The 15,967-nt window shown below is 39.7% G+C and overlaps 1 long non-coding RNA gene across 1 annotated transcript in view; it reads left to right on the top strand.

Annotated features, from left to right (window-relative positions):
* The first annotated feature begins 75 nt into the window (after positions 1-75).
* LOC148109065 (uncharacterized) overlaps positions 76-15,967 on the top strand; it is a 237,850-nt gene continuing 221,958 nt past the window's right edge. Inside the window, exons 1-3 of the long non-coding RNA XR_015726491.1 lie at positions 76-406; positions 4,700-4,807; positions 5,406-5,539. This is a non-coding gene — a long non-coding RNA (uncharacterized LOC148109065). The remainder of the gene's footprint in view (positions 407-4,699; positions 4,808-5,405; positions 5,540-15,967) is intronic.

Here is a 15,967-nt window from a genome sequence, read left to right on the forward strand (position 1 = left end):
CCCCTCCCCTCTTTAGCAGGCCGCGCTCGCGTGCGACGCCCCGCCCACCTCGCCCCACACTTCCCTGCTTTCGCTCCTCACCTCCGCTTGCTGAAGTAGAAGAGGGGGGCGGGCCTGAAGAAAAGATGCAGCGCCGGCCGCGCGCGCGCATAGGCCGGGTGAGACTACAGCGCGTGCGCGGGTTCCGGAGCGCCACGCGCTCTTCTTTCCTTTACACCCCCTTTGGGAGGCAGGCTCCGCCCGATCCCTGGTTATGCGCGTGCGCCCCGGAATCGCTTCCCTTCCCAGGCCTGAGTTCGCGTCCGCGAACTCCCGCCTCTTCGCTGTCGCTCCGCACGGGGACTTCACGTGCGCCGAGGCCGCCGGGGAGGCGGGGTCTGGTCGGGTCGCCTTTTCGAGGGCGCAGGTTGGTGGCTTGTGGGAGGCCACGACACAGTTTTAATTGCTGGTGTAAACTATTGAGGGGCGTCTCTTTTTCACCAGGGCGCCGTCGCGCCTGTCCGGAAGCTGGAGCGTGGGCGCCAAAGCTACCACCCAAAAGTTTTGGCGACCGGCTGGAGTCTTCCTGGCGCAGAATGAGTGCACAGAACCCTTACTGGGGTTGTTTGGCATCCGGAATCTACTTGCTGTCTGCTCTGGCACTGAGCAGCCACTTTGGGGTGGCTTTAGTCTCGGCTGCTCTTGTAGAATTTTTCTTTCAGGTTTTAGACTAAATGATCCTTTAAATCATAGTCTGTGGCGGTAGGGAAGCGGATAGAATGAGGTGGTCCTTGTGTTTTCTCATTCAGCTTTATTTAGTTTCTTTTTGTCTCCTTGGGTCTTTCATAAACTTTTAAACTCCCAAGTCCTTAAAAAATCTGGTGTAAATGTCACCTCTGAAGCCTCATTCTGGGCCCCTTCCCTCAAGCACTCAACTCGTTTGACTTGCTCTTTCTTGCCCTAGTCTGTTGTCTTTGTTGTCCGTTCCCCCACAACCACCTCAAGAACAACTTGCTGTGAACTACCGGTGTGATGAGTGAATGAAGGTGTATTAAGGGAGTAACAGTTTTGGTTTTATCTTGAGCAACCGGTGCGATGGAGGAGAGACATGGGCAAGCAATGGGGGCGTGTGATATGAGCTAAAATACTTATTAGGGAAATGGCAAGTGGTCCATTTAAGCTTTAGTCAGGAGGAGCAAAGTCTGGAAAACTAGGTTGGTAGTCTTTAGTCAACGGATAGGCTTGGACTTTATACTCCCCGTTTTGGAGGAGCCATTGAAGATTTTACAGTGGCAAATGACAGGATCAAAACTTATCTAGAGAGATTATTTACCACGGATATTAAGGATTGGAGTGAGAAAAGAATGGAAAACAAGTTAGTAGGCTATGATATTTGTGCAAGAAATGAGGAAACTTAGAACTAAGTGGCATTAGAGCCGGGGTCTGAAATCTTTTCTATAAAGAGCCAAACGTTGATATTTTAGGCACTTTCATAATTATTCAACTGTCTTATAATAAGAAAGCAACCATAAAAGATACTTAAAGGAATGAGTGTGATTGTATTCCAATAAAACTTATTTATAGACACTGAAATCTTAGGCGTCATGAAATACTGATTTTTTTCCCAGCCATTTAAACATGTAAAAACAATTTTTTTGATCTCCAGATATAAAAAGAGTCTACAGACTCTTTGCTCACCCCTGCTTTAAAGGTACTTGAGGCAGAGTGAACAGCATTTAGTTGGGAAAAGTAAGTGACCATATAATCTAGCCTCCAATCTAGAATACGTTTAGAACTGAAAGGGGGAACACTGGGAGAACAGGATTAAAATTAGATTGTCCCAGGCAAATCTGAGTGAGTAGTCAGCCTGAGGTTAATGGTTAGAAGCCAAAACTGTTTTAGGACTTGGTAACTGGAAATGCCAATGATGGAAACAGGGTGTTTGGGAAGAAACTGGTTTTGGGGAGAAGATGGATGCCTGTAGCAGTACCAGGTGTCATACAGTTGGGATGACATCAACAGCAGGAAGAAACCACCCCAGAGGTTTCATAGCGGGCCATTCTTTGTGTTATTGACCAGTGGGTCACTATTCCCTGAAACAGTAACTGACAAGGAGCTTGGGACTACCATGATTGGTTAGAGTTCATCTAGCTTTTGGCAGTTTTTATGCAGGATTATGGCATGCATTGCTGGACATTTAGCATCTCTGGTCTCATCCCACTAAATGTCAGTAAGCACACCTCTGGCATTGGCACCAAAGAAACCAACCCTCTTCTCACCCCACACACTCTTCAGAAAGATGATGCTAGTTGAATGTTTAAACCAATTGGCTTAAACCAATCAGTTTTACCTTAGAGCTCAATTATATATGTGTAGATTTCTTTTCCCTGATTGATTTGGAAGGAAGAGAGGAATTGAGCAATATTGTTCTGTTGTCAAGAAAGTAGGGTAGGGAATGTTGGGTAGGTAACCAACCTTGTCTGCCATGGAAGTAAAAAGTTGAACATTTTCTTTTCTATCCTTGATAAAATAAATATCTCAACTCCTCCACACTTGCACCCCCCCCTTTTTTTTTTCAGTTCTCTGAGCAACTTTTTCTAAGCCTCCTGAACTGGTCTAGAAGGGAGTTCTCCCCCTGCCCCCCACCAGGATACTTCTGCTTTGAATACTGTAATTTTCTGACTGATGGCTTGCTCTGTCTTTCCCTTCTTCATTCCACCTGAGGGGACTAGTCTTGTATACTGATTTCCTTTACTCAGGCACCCTATCACCCGCCGCCAGTGGTGCTCAGCTATTTAAAGGAAACAACCCAGAAATCTCAGTTGGCAGTCACAGGTCTCCGTAAATCCACAAATGGCTTCCTTCTGCAGCAAACCAATCTACTTTACACATAACTTTTATTACATTGATGTGTTTCCCTTTACCTCGTCGCTGTTCTCCCAATTGCTAAATTTATCTCCCACTTCAAGACTTTATTCTGTTTCCTCACTGAGAGTGCCCTTCTTCTCCTTTCCAACCATCCAAATTCTATTATTTTTCATTTCCTTCTCTAATTCTACCTCTGTCTGAGGCCTGTGACTGTATCAGCTCACATTGATCTCTGAATTTCTACAAATTCCTTGCCTATACCATCCATTTTGTTTTATGTTCTCCTTGACTGTTCTGTTCTTGAAACTCTCCTTTGGATCCCTAGATGTCTCCTTTGGCCTCTGTAGATGTTTCTTTTCTGAGTCTTTTCCACCTTCCTTTTCTTCCTTATATCCATCCCTACGTTGCCCAGAGGTCATCTACAAGCATCTATCATTATCTATGTTCTTGTTATTCTTTTTTTTCTTGACATTTTATCTACTTAGTGATTTACTTGTCTTCTCTATGGAGGATGTACCTCTCCATCCCTGCCCTTTCTCTGGGAGATAATAGTACTAGCCACCAAATATTTCCTTTTCTTTTCCCACACACATAGTAGACTTGCATTTCCCTACTCTTTTGAACTCAGTGTGGCCGGTGAAATGTGATTAGAAGTAGTCTGTGTCACTTCCAAGTAAAAGCTTTAAGAATGCACAATTTCTTTTCTTTTCTTTTTTTCTTAAAGATTTTATTTTATTTATTTACTTGACAGAGAGAGAGCCAGCCAGTGAGAGAGGGAACACAAGCAGGGGGAGTGGGAGAGGAAGAAGCAGGCTCCCAGTGGAGGAGCCTGATGTGGGGCTCGATCCCAGGACTCTGGGATCACGCCCTGAGCCAAAGGCAGACGCTTAACGACTGAGCCACCCAGGCGCCCCAAGAATGCACAATTTCTTACGCCCTCTTTCCTTTTGGTACAGTAAGGAAATGTTTTAGTTATCTATTGCTGCACAGCAAACCACCCCAAATCTTAACGACTTAAAACAGTAACCGTTTTTACTATTGCTGATGGTTTTGTGGATTGAATGGGCTCATGGGCAGTTGTCTAATCTTGTTTGGGATCTCATGTTGTTCCAGCCAGGTATTTGCTGGGGCTGGAATAGTTAGGAGGCTTGCCTGGTATGCAAGAATGGCCAAGCTTTTCTTCTTCCCATTGTTATCCCAGGGCCTTGCTTCACGTGGTTTCTCCAGCAGAGTATCCTGATTTCTTACATGGTGGTTCAGAACTCTCTGAAGTGCAAAAGCTTCCAGGTCTTGTAAGTGTTAGGCCTAGAAATAACACATTCTGTTGGTTAAAGTGTTCACGGGGCCAGCTCAGTTTCAAAGGGTGGAGGAATAAACTCCACCTCTTGAGGAAGATTGGGGAGAAAAGTGACAAAGAATTTGTGACCTTCTTGAATTTGTCACCTCAACAATGTTTCAGATGGTAGCTGCTTCTGTCAATGAGGGTCCTAGAGTCAGGACAAAGTGTAAAAGAGCCTCAGCAAATATACACAGTTGTATGCATGAGAAATACATCTCTTCTGTTCTAAACCACTGAGATACTTGGAGTTGTTTGCTAGCAAACAAAGCCTAATCTACACTAATACAAAAATTGGTACTGGAAGTAGGACACTACTGCAGCAAAAACCTAAAATATGTGACATATGCATATACATGAATGTTACAAATGTTAGTGGTTGGTCGTTAGGCAGCATCCATCTTTGATTCACTTATGAATCTCCCAGCAAGTCTAGCTCAGAAATTTGTGCTCGATAAATATTTCTTAAATAAGAGAGTCTATTTATTATAATTCTGTTCTATTTCTTTATTTTAGGGGAAAACACTTCTTTCCCATATCAGATGTTTCTTGAAGTGTGAAGTGGGTGCCACTATCATAACTCTCAATACTCTATTCCAGTGCTACTAGCAAGTTTCCTGATGTGTAAGTTTGGCGTGTGCAGCCCACCTTCTTCCTCTCCCCTGTCCCATAGGAGTCAGGCCTCCCACAGAAGGTGTACTTTCTGCTCTGCTACATCATACTATAAGTTTCACAGGGGCCTGCCCATGCCACGGGATGTTTGGGGTAAGCTTAACAAGATAGGCCGTTTGGGGGAGGAGGAGCTTCAGTTTTGGGAGCTAAAGTTCACTGCCAGGGAGTGACAAAACCTGTTGTTTGAACTTTAATTCACAAGATGATGAAAGTTCAGTGTTGGACATTAATAATTTTAGATTTAATAGGAAGTTGGTACTGATCACTTTGGGCTATAACTTAGAAGAACAAGATCATTTAATATCTGAACTTTTCGTTTCTCCCTGGAAAATTCATATTGGGGAGGGTCATAATCAAATTGAGCACATCTTTTTGGTCTTTAATTTTTAGAGTAATTTTATGTTATCATTTGATCTTCTTTTAGAACCCCTGTTAATGTTGAAAAAGGGGAACATAATTTGAGATGGAATAGAATAGATTGTCAATTATAGTCTTGGGTACAGAACAGCATTGGAATTGATTTAGTGATACGGTGTTCTGACCCATTCAGGGCGTTCTGGGAACAAAATCTACACTTTTCCAGTGACCCCAGGAGATCCCACAAAAGAGGTGAACATTGTATTGGAGAAGTGACCTTATGAAGGTGGGAGCAGGACTTCCCTGACTGCTGACTTCTTACCCAAGGTGAATAACCGTATTCCAAGTTGATCTCAGTGGGTAAGCTGAAGGGGTTAAGGCAACGGTCTTCATATATTTTGCTGACATACCCCCCGTTTATATGTCAATTTTTAAGTTGACATATAAAATTTTTTTGCCCTAAGTTTAGTTGCAAAAGGTGTAATTTCTGATTAAAGTAAATACGAATATTTTTAAATAAAAAGGGTTAAAATATGCTTAATGAAATTAAATTCCATAGAAATTGAATACTCACCATCATTCATTTTTATAGAAATTTACATTATTTTTTCTCTTTGAGTTTGTATTTTCATTCTACTTACCCACAAAAGTTTTAAAAATATATTTTATGTTCAAATATATTTTATTGCTTACCTTATCATTCTTTTCTGCAATAAAGGTTTGTTTATAATTTAAACACTTTTCTATTACCAAAAGGTTCTAAGTGTCAAAAACTTCTTTTGGATTGAATTATTATTACAATTATTAGTAGTACATAATTGATCATAACTACATTATAAATTTTTATATGTTACTAAAGAGAACTAAAATTTTATTGGAAATATGCCTCAATGAAATGCTTGGAGCCCCTCCCACCATTAGTTCATGAATGTGATTTTTTGCTAGGAGACAGAATAAGAAAAGACAGAAAAAAACCAGACTAGGACTATTAGGTACAGGGCTTACTAAAAATGATTAATTTTTAAATGCATTATTTACAATAGAAAACAGTATATCTAAATCTACATAAAAGGTAGGGATGAATAATGAGGTGAGATGGTTAACAAGTGACAATGAACAGTAGTGTGAGTAAATGAATATTGATTTACTGTTTTCAATAATCATTCGGTGAAAATTAATGAAAATATTTTCTCCTATGAGTCTGTATAATTGCTCAAGAAAATATAGAACATTGACTTACCTCTGATATATGTTTCTTTTACATGTAACTTTGATCTGATGATGGAAATTTGGAATTTTTTAACATCCTTTTCCTTGAAATCATCTGAAATATGTAACTGAGACATAGAACGAGACTTTACGTTAAGTTCTTTCTCATTACTGAGTAGGTGTGTCTTGTAGCTGACTGGTATTTACCAGAATGTTTTCCACAAATCATCCATACTTGAATTCTGCGATAGATATATGAAATTTCCTGTGAGTTTGCTACCTAGTTGAAGTAGGGCTCAACCTCCTTCAGTATTTCTCTTGGCTATCTCCGCAGTGTTTTTTGGCATCATCAGGGAATGGAGGAGGAAATGGCATTGGACAAAAATGATCATAACTCCTGCCATCCCACTCTGCAATGTAGATAAAACTCAGAACACCCCAGGGGTGCCTGAGTAGCTCAGTCAGTTGAGTGTCTGACTCTTGGGTCTAGCTCAGGTTATGATCTCAGGGTCATGAGATCAAGCCCTGTGTCAGGTTCAGCGTGGAGTCTACTTGGGATTCTCTGCCTCTCCCTCTGCCCTTCCCCTGTGCATGCTCTCTGTCTCTCAAATAAATAAATAAATAAATAAGTAAAATCTTTAAAAGAAAAACTCAGAACACCCCAACACAGACCAAAATACCCAATTTCTAGCACCATGCTTCTCTCTTAACAGAGTATCTGTAAGATAAGGAAGATCAGGAAATCCTCCTATAAGTTTATCATGCCTCAATTAAATTAAATATTGACATCGATATTAGAATTATTCTTTTGTGTGATGACTCCGAGACTTTTTGTACATGGGAACATTTGCCATGGTAAGACCTGGGATGAGTGAGAGGATGCTTGTTTTTTATAAGTGGGAAAAGAATAATTTTTAAAGGGAGTTGGAAAAACAGAATTGTTGTGACGTTTCAACCTCAGTCACGTTTTGGGCAGCTTTTAAGGAAAGTTTTAGGAAAGAGTAGTTTTTAGGAAAAAACTAAACAGCAGTTTAGGAAAAAACAGCAGTTTTAGGAAAGAGTAGGTAAAAGTTGAATAAATGGAATTGATTTCCTAAAAATTACCTGTGTTCTCCTTGGAAAGTAATTTAGAATCCCATGGTAGACTGATTGCAGTTTGGAGACTACTAAGGTTAAGACAATAAAATTATGTGGGCAATGTAGTATAGTTGCAGGGGATTCTATTAATGTTCTTGGCCTCTTGGGTCTCTTGGCGTCTTCTCCATTGGCAAGATGCTGGATGGTGAGAAACTGGGTGAGAAAGTTCAGCCCCTTGGCCAGCCTCACTCTTGTGAGGCTGCCATCAGGAATCATGCCTTCTTTTTTTTTTTTTAAGATTTTTTATTTATTTATTCAACAGAGATAGAGACAGCCAGTGAGAGAGGGAACACAAGCAGGGGGAGTGGGAGAGGAAGAAGCAGGCTCATAGCGGAGGAGCCTGATGTGGGGCTCGATCCCACAACACCGGGATCACGCCCTGAGCTGAAGGCAGACGCTTAACCGCTGTGCCACCCAGGCGCCCCAGGAATCATGCCTTCTGGTCTGTTTCTTTATACTGCAGATTTTACAGGGACAAGTCTTTGAAATGGGTGGAGGGGAGAGTCTCTATTGTCCTGCTCTGCTAGTCTGTGACTCAGTGGTATGTATGCCTGGTCCCAGGGTTCAGTGTTGGGAGGCCCATTGGTGCTGCCTTTTTCCAAGCATCAGCTTTATCAGTAAGAGTGATAGTTCTCAGCTGTCTGCCTCTTTTACCTGTTTTTCAGTTGGTTCACAACTTGGTGGGAAGAGGGGTATGGTTTATTGTGTCCCCTAAATACTCTCCATCCATAACAGTGCTTTGACTGTTAACACACTAAATATGTACTGTGAATTTTTGTAAGTTCTTTTACCCAGGAAGTTACATTCAATCCTGCTTGCTTTTTTCCTAATAATATTTTATATATATCTTAAAGATTTGTGCATAGTAATAAGTGTAGTTTGTTTTCAAAATGTTGTTTTCTAAGAGACTATCACTGGGCAATATATAAAACATTAGAGGAGTTAAGTTCAGGAGAAAAAGAATCTTTCTGTAGACGTAAACAGTTCTTTAAGACATACTATCTTCTGAGTTTCACAGAAGGTGAATGAATACCTTAGGGGGTTAACTAAGGAAATCAGGCTTGCCATCCTGTTTCTTCCTGTACTATAATTTACCTGGCCTCCTAAGCCGTGGTTTTAACATTCATAAGACAATGATATAAAGTATGGCCATAATATGAGAAAAAAAGATTATAAAGCAAAATAAGGAAGTGATAATCAATAGAAGCTCTGGGCATAAAGATCTCTAATATTTCAAGGAAATGACATTTTATAAAGAGACACAAGCCTATGTTCTTTTTTTTTTTTTTTAAAGATTTTATTTATTTATTTGACAGAGACAGCCAGAGAGAGAGGGAACACAAGCAGGGGGAGTGGGAGAGGAAGAAGCAGGCTCCCAGTGGAGGAGCCTGATGTGGGGCTTGATCCCAGAACGCCAGGATCACGCCCTGAGCCGAAGGCAGATGCTTAACCGCTGTGCCACCCAGGCACCCCCAAGCCTATGTTCTATAAGCACTTGGGTCTTAGAAAATGAGCTATGTTCTAGATTGCAAAAAAATAAATAAATAAAAATCAGAAGCTTAAAAGCTTTAGTTTAACACAAAATAAACTTCTTGAATTCTGTACAATAAATCGGTGTGGGTAATTCAAATATTGTCATATGCTAGCAGAAATTTTTGTTATAGTATTGAAAGGAAGTTCTCCAGCAGAACATTGATTTTTAAAAGCAAACAGGTGCAGGAATTTCTTTTTAATGATTATTTATTTTTAAGAGAGAGACAGACAGAAAGAGGGAGAACAAGCATAAGTCGGGGGAGGGACAGAGGGAGAAGCAGACTCCCCACTGAGCAGGGACCCTGATGCAGGACTCGATCCCAGGGCCCTGGGTTCATGACCTGAGCTGAAGGCAGATGCTTAATGGACTGACCCACCCAGGCACCCTGGATGCAGGAATTTCTGACAAGAAGAGCCAAAAGATCACAGTTTTGATTTTTTTCCTCTTGCCTCCAACATCTAATTTAACATCAAATCTTATTGACTCTGTCTCCAAAATATTATCCCAACCCTGACCAACCACTTTTCACCAGGTCTGCTGCTACTCTGCTTGTACAAGCTTATCAGTTGCTCTGATTTGGACCAGGACAAGAGCCTCTTGTCCACTCTTGCCTTCTTAGAGTTCATTCTTTGTCATTAGCCATTTAACAACAATATAAATCAGATCTATCACTTCCCTACCTATACTTCACTAATGTCTTTCTTTTGCATTAAAATAAAATCCAAACTCCTTATCATGGCCTATATGATCTATTCTATACCTACCCTCTGGTTGCTCTCATATCATCTTGTTCATTATGCTCCAGCCGTACTGATTTTCTATCTTTGTTTGAATATTCTAAGCTCATTCCTATCTCAGAGATTTTGCATTTGTTCTTCTTTAGACCTAGAATCCTCTGCCCCCAGATTTTCTAATGCCTGACTGAGTATTCTCATCACTCAAGACTCAGTTCAAATATTCACGCCTCAGAGAAGCCTTACCCTGAGGAGTAAGGTAGTATGTCTAAGGAGCTCTCACTCCCTCTCCCTCAACTTTAATCATTTCTTATCCTGCTTAATTTTCTTTATAGCATTTAGCATTACCTGAAATCATCTTATTTTTACATGTTTATTACCTGTCCCTTTGCTAACCCCCAGTAGAATGTGATTCTATGATGGTAGAGCTTGTTTATCCTATTTCCTGCTCTATTGTCATAGCTTAGAATGAAGGTTGCCATGCGGTGGGAGTTATTAAATATTTGCTGAATGAGTGAATGAATCAAGGTCCAGATGTAACCAAGAAAGTCCTTCCCAAAGGTGTTCAATGTAGTAATTTGCCATAGTTTAGACTTGTCGCCCTTCATCTTAAATGCTCAGACATCTGCTTTTGCCAACATGTGGAGGTTTTTCTCTAGGGCAGAACTTAAATTAACCAAGATACAGGATTGACATATAAAATCCCTATGCCAATTTGTTAGTTTTCATTGAGCAATATGACTGTCACATGGACCCAGTCTTGCACTGATATGACCTGTTGAGGATTCTCTGCCTATGGGCTAACACATATAAGACAGGAAATTAAAGCAGAAACTTTTTGGGAAAACATGGAATACAAGAAAGGGGATTATATGGTTTGTATAGTTAAAGATATCCATTTGTTCATTTATTTATATTTTTTATTTATAGATCTCTGATTATGTTTTGTGCTCTGTGCTAGGTACCGAAGAATGAGCAAGGAATAGTATCAAGTACCCGTCCTTATGGATTTCCAGTCTAATTGGCAAGGCAGGGAATAAATGGACAGTTACGAATAAATGTCAAAAGTATCCTTTTTAGGTTAGTTCCAGGGTGATATGGGAGGACCTAGAAGGGAAACTTAGCCTTGGGAGACTGAAGTGAGTTTCTCAGAAAATGGGGTGTTTTAGCTGAGCTCTGAGGAGTTAGCCAGGCAGAACAAGAATGGCATGGGGAAAAGGCACTGCTGGCAGAAGCTGCAGCCTTAGCAAAGGTCTTAGAACCTGGAGAAAGCAGAGCTTTCTAAAAACTCCCAAGTATTTCACTGTGGCTGAAGTAGAGTTTGAGTTTGGAGTAGGGTGGGGTGAGAAGGCTGGTGATAATACCCACGGACTTAGGTTTGGACTTTATCCTGATAAGGAGTAAAAGGGAGCCATAGAAAAGTTTGTGTTTTGGTGGAGGGGTGGAGTTCTCATCTTTCACATTGCCGGAGTACAGCCAATACTTTGCATTTCTTACCACGAACATCTTGGTAAAGTCCACACTCCTTTTCCGTGAACACATGACCCTTCCTCTGGTCACCCTCAGCCTGATACCTGCTGCTCTCCATTGTGCATTCTGTACTCCAACCTGCCAAACATCTCAGTTTCCAGATTCACTCCCCAATCTTTAATTATGCTTTTGTAGCCTCCATTTCTGCTAGCACCCTCACCCACCCCACTTCCAACAAGTTATTGGATTATTCTTCCAAACTATAAAAGCAATACATGTTCTTTGCAACAAGCCAAATGACACAGAAATGTGCAAAGAAAAAGTTAAAATATTATTCTGTCCTCTCACCACCAAACATACATGTACAGTGTGCTTAAAATATTTTTATGCTCTAAATGTTCAGTTATATTTAATAAATGCTATAAGATATTTTTAAAGATTTATTTATTTATTTTAGGGTGAGAGAAAGAGAGCAAGAGCATGAGTAGGGGTGTGGGGGCAGAGGGCGAGTATCTTTAAACAGACTTCCTGCTGAGTGCAGAGGCTGATGTGGGACTCTCTCCCATGACCCATGAGTTCATCACCTGAGCTGAAACCAAGGGTCGGATGCTCCATTGACTGAGTCACCCAGGAGCCCCAGTGCTCTAAAATACTTTTGATTAAAATAGATCTATGTTATAAAATGTGTACAGTTCTCACCCCAACCCCCCAAAAAGTGTGGACATCATTCCAGTATGTGCTAGATGCCAGGTCCTATGCTTTATCTTATTTACTCCACAACTACCGTATGAGATAGGTACTGTTATCCCCAGTGGGTAGATGAGGAACTGAGATGTGATTAATTTGTCCTCAGTTGCACAGCTAGTGATTGTAGGAGCAGCAATTTGAACTTGAGCAGTGTGGCTCTTGAGTCCACAGTGCTAGCCACTGCCTTTTACTACCTCCCAAATAATGCTATTTTTATTCTTTTTAATAACTACACAATATTTATATGGATATTCAGAATTTATTTGGTCATCCCCCTACTGGTGAATGTTGAAGTTTTTTTCCCCCCACTACTTAAAATGTTTCAAATTGTAATTCTCCAAAGTGGGATTTGAGGTTAGAAGTCTCATTTATTCATTCATTCATTTTAAAACAAAATCCAAACAAAACTCACCATCAAGGTAACTGTGAGTGCCTTTAAATCATGACTTTTTAATTATATAAAGGTTTTAAATAAGGAGTATTTCATTGTTATGTACATTGTTAAGACTTTAAATTTTGACAAGCTGAACTTAGCTGAGCTACCTGTAAAATATAGCTTAGCTAATCATTTATACTTCCATCCAGAAATGCATATCACCGTACCCCAATTATCAAAGTGAATACACTAGTTATTTGCTAGCTTACTTTGTTTTGGAAACAAACGTGTCCAGTCTTACTCAATAATTATATAACATATTTCAACACTTCAAAAAGCAGTGACTGGGACTAGTATTCAGCATGGGGATTTATTCAGAGGTTGTTCCTTTTATGGATTTTTTCTCCTGACTATACCTTCAGCTTACATCTTTGTCATTATCTCACATAGCACAAAGTACTCCCTAAATGACAGTTGATAAGTAAGTTATTATTATTATTATTTTAAATACATTTATTTTTCTTGCATTGAATGTTCTTCCCCTATGGAGAGCAACCTTGAAGATTTTATTTTCATTTAGCTTTGTGTATGTCTCCAAATAAGAAAATTAAATCCTATTGTTTTCATAAATGACTATCATCAATTCTGAATTACTTTCTTATTGATTAAAGACTAAACCAGATAGAAGTGCTAAAGGGCATAGCCATGGCTTGCTTTGATATTTTAGAAAATATTGGTCATCAACTAATACTGCATCTTAGCAGATATCTTCCTTCCCACCTCAGACAATAAGTTTGAAATGGCACAAGTAAAAAATATACATCAGTATCATCAATTTATTTCAAAACTTCAAACGTCTTCACCATGAATGACATTATGAGCTACATTTTTTTAACGTAGAGGCTACCATGGGAAAACAACTCTGAGAAGGTTTTGTTATCTAAATTTATTTTAATATTGAACATTTTTTACATTATCTGAGCTTGTGCACTGAAGATGCAAGACAGGGCTGGAACTAGGGCAGTGAGGCACTAATTTCATACTCAGAATTTAAGAGGGTACCAAATAACTCTGTAATCAAGGTATATCATATTTTAGTGCAATATTTTTTAAATAATAATTGAGCCAAAAATGTCAAAAATTCAAGTTAAGATCAAAAGAGATCTACATTCTGGCATAGTGGGAGACTGTTCTCTGACTACAGGGTGAAAAAATAAGTGGGGAAAGAATCTTGCTGTTTTCTTACTTGGTTTAAAGACAAAATAAGTCTAAACTTAATACCCCCAGATCATAGCATCATTAGATTAGCATTATTTAAGTCATTATGGTAACTTTAATTGAAACCGTTATCTTCTATCATCTATATTTACTGTATGTAACTTAAGTGTCATTATCTTACCTATGAATTTGTTGAAAGTATTACACCACTTGGAAAGCTGAATGGAGGTTTACAAAGAAATCCAGTTGACCCTTGAACAGCACGGGTTTGAACTGCATACGTCCACTTACACACGGATTTGGGGGCATACTTATTATGCACAGCCAAATTATGATTCAAGGATTATGTATGTAGCATTCTTATACGCCTAAGAAATGTAGGATAGTATCTGTCTCCCTGTACCCTTACTAGTCCTGATGTACTGATACTTTTAGTTTCTTAGGTTTTTTGTTTGTTTGTTTTTGGGCACTGTGATTGATAAAAATAGTGCTCTTTTATTTTGATATGTTTCCTGACTGCAGGTGAAGTTGAGAATTTTTCTGTATGTTTCTGAGATATTTGCATTTCCTGTTCCATAATCTGTCTATTCATATCCTCCCCTGTGCATTTGTTGTTGTTGTTGTTGTTGTTGTTGGGTTGCTTGTCATTGATCATTTTTTTGGTGGGGGGATATTTATGGTAGTGGAAATATTAACCCTTTTTCCAACACGTGTTCAAATAGATTCTCCTCTTATACTTACTAGTCTTGTGTGTGTGTGTGTGTGTGTGTGTGTGTGTGTGTGTGTGTAAGTCATCCTTTACCTTATAGGAATGTTTAATTTTTTATGTGGTTAAATCTGTTGGTCTTTCCCTTCATGGCTTTTGGGCTTCCTAAAATTCACAAGTTTGAGGCATCTCTTCTCATTAAAGATTGAAATTGATAAGTTTTAGGCATCACTTTTCATTAAAGGCCAAGAGTCTTTGGAGAGTGCTTAATGGGCTTTGATAACTTTTGTCTCAGGCTCTTTTATTTTTGCTGCTACCTCCCTGTCTCCTTTTGAAGGATCTGTTCTTTTTAAAGATTTATTACATTCAAGCAAAGCCTTGCTGGCCTAGGAGTCATTTGTCACTTATTAAAGTGTGTTTGCATATCTTCGCTCTGATTCACTATGTGTTGATTCTCTGTTTCTCTCGTTGTTTTAAGGAGCAATCACCATGTGGTCTTCTATTTTATGCTTTACGTTTTGGACCATATTCAGCCTCTTGAGTTCTTAAGCTTTTTAGAGGCAATGTAGAGGGAAGACACGTCCTTGGTATAAGACCTGTGGATGGTGAAGTTAAATTGACAATGGGGAGATCGTGGGCTTCAGAGTGAGTTTGATTCTGTCTTTGATGATAGCTGTATAATCCTGCGAGGTTGCTAAAAGCCTCAGAGCCCTTTTCCATTAAATGGAAGTGATAATAATACTACTCTGAGGCTATTTTTTGACAGTGCAAGAAAGGCCTCTAACAGTTAATTTAGATTTTTTTTTCTTTTTTGTCATATTTCAAGAATATTTTAATGAGGTCAAGTCTTCACAAATTACTTTGGTACCCCTTTTGGCAAAACAAACTCTTTCATTTGCTGTCAGCCCGTAAAAGAAGGATAAAATTTCTTGGCCTTAAAGACTGGAATCCTTTACAGAGCGTCTGGAATGAACTGCCTATATTTCATTATTGAAAAGAGAAACTTTTAAACTCTTAGTGGAAATTAAATTTGAGACCATTTTATACAAACCATGGTTTAGGACCAGAGATCCAAGATAGAGCATGTGTGAGTAGGGGGTGGACACTAGGGAGAAGAGTCTGGCCTGCATTTTGATGGCTTTCAAAATGTGCACATAATTTGTTCCAAGCCTTCATTAAAGGGCTTCATAGAAAATAAAATTATAGGGATGCTAGGGTATCTCAGTTTGTTAAGCATTTGACTCTTGATTTCAGCTCAGGTCATGATCTCAGGGTTGTGAGATCCAGCCCTGCATAGGGCTCTGCGCTGGGCATGGCGCCTGCTTAAGATTCTTTCTCTCCCTCTCCCTCTGCTCCTCCCTGTCCCCAAAAGAGAAAAAGTTACAAGGGACCTAGAGTCATCACCCATGTCTGTCCCCTACCCTCAAGCTGGTGATCACAAAACCAATTCGTGAGGGCAATTTGTTGAATCTCAGCTGATAGTATTCCTGAATAGTAACTCATTTTAGAGGATTTGGGGCTAAGTACAGGGGCTGAGAAGCTAAATAGAAGTGGGTCTCAGGAGAACTTAATGCCTCACCCAGTGTGATGTTCCTCTTTATTCTTTGCCTCCCACGTCCACATT

The sequence above is a fragment of the Ursus americanus genome, chromosome 13 (genome assembly GCF_024610735.1).
Source record: "Ursus americanus isolate L20-20 chromosome 13, mUrsAme1.1.p, whole genome shotgun sequence".
Lineage (NCBI taxonomy): Eukaryota > Metazoa > Chordata > Mammalia > Carnivora > Ursidae > Ursus > Ursus americanus.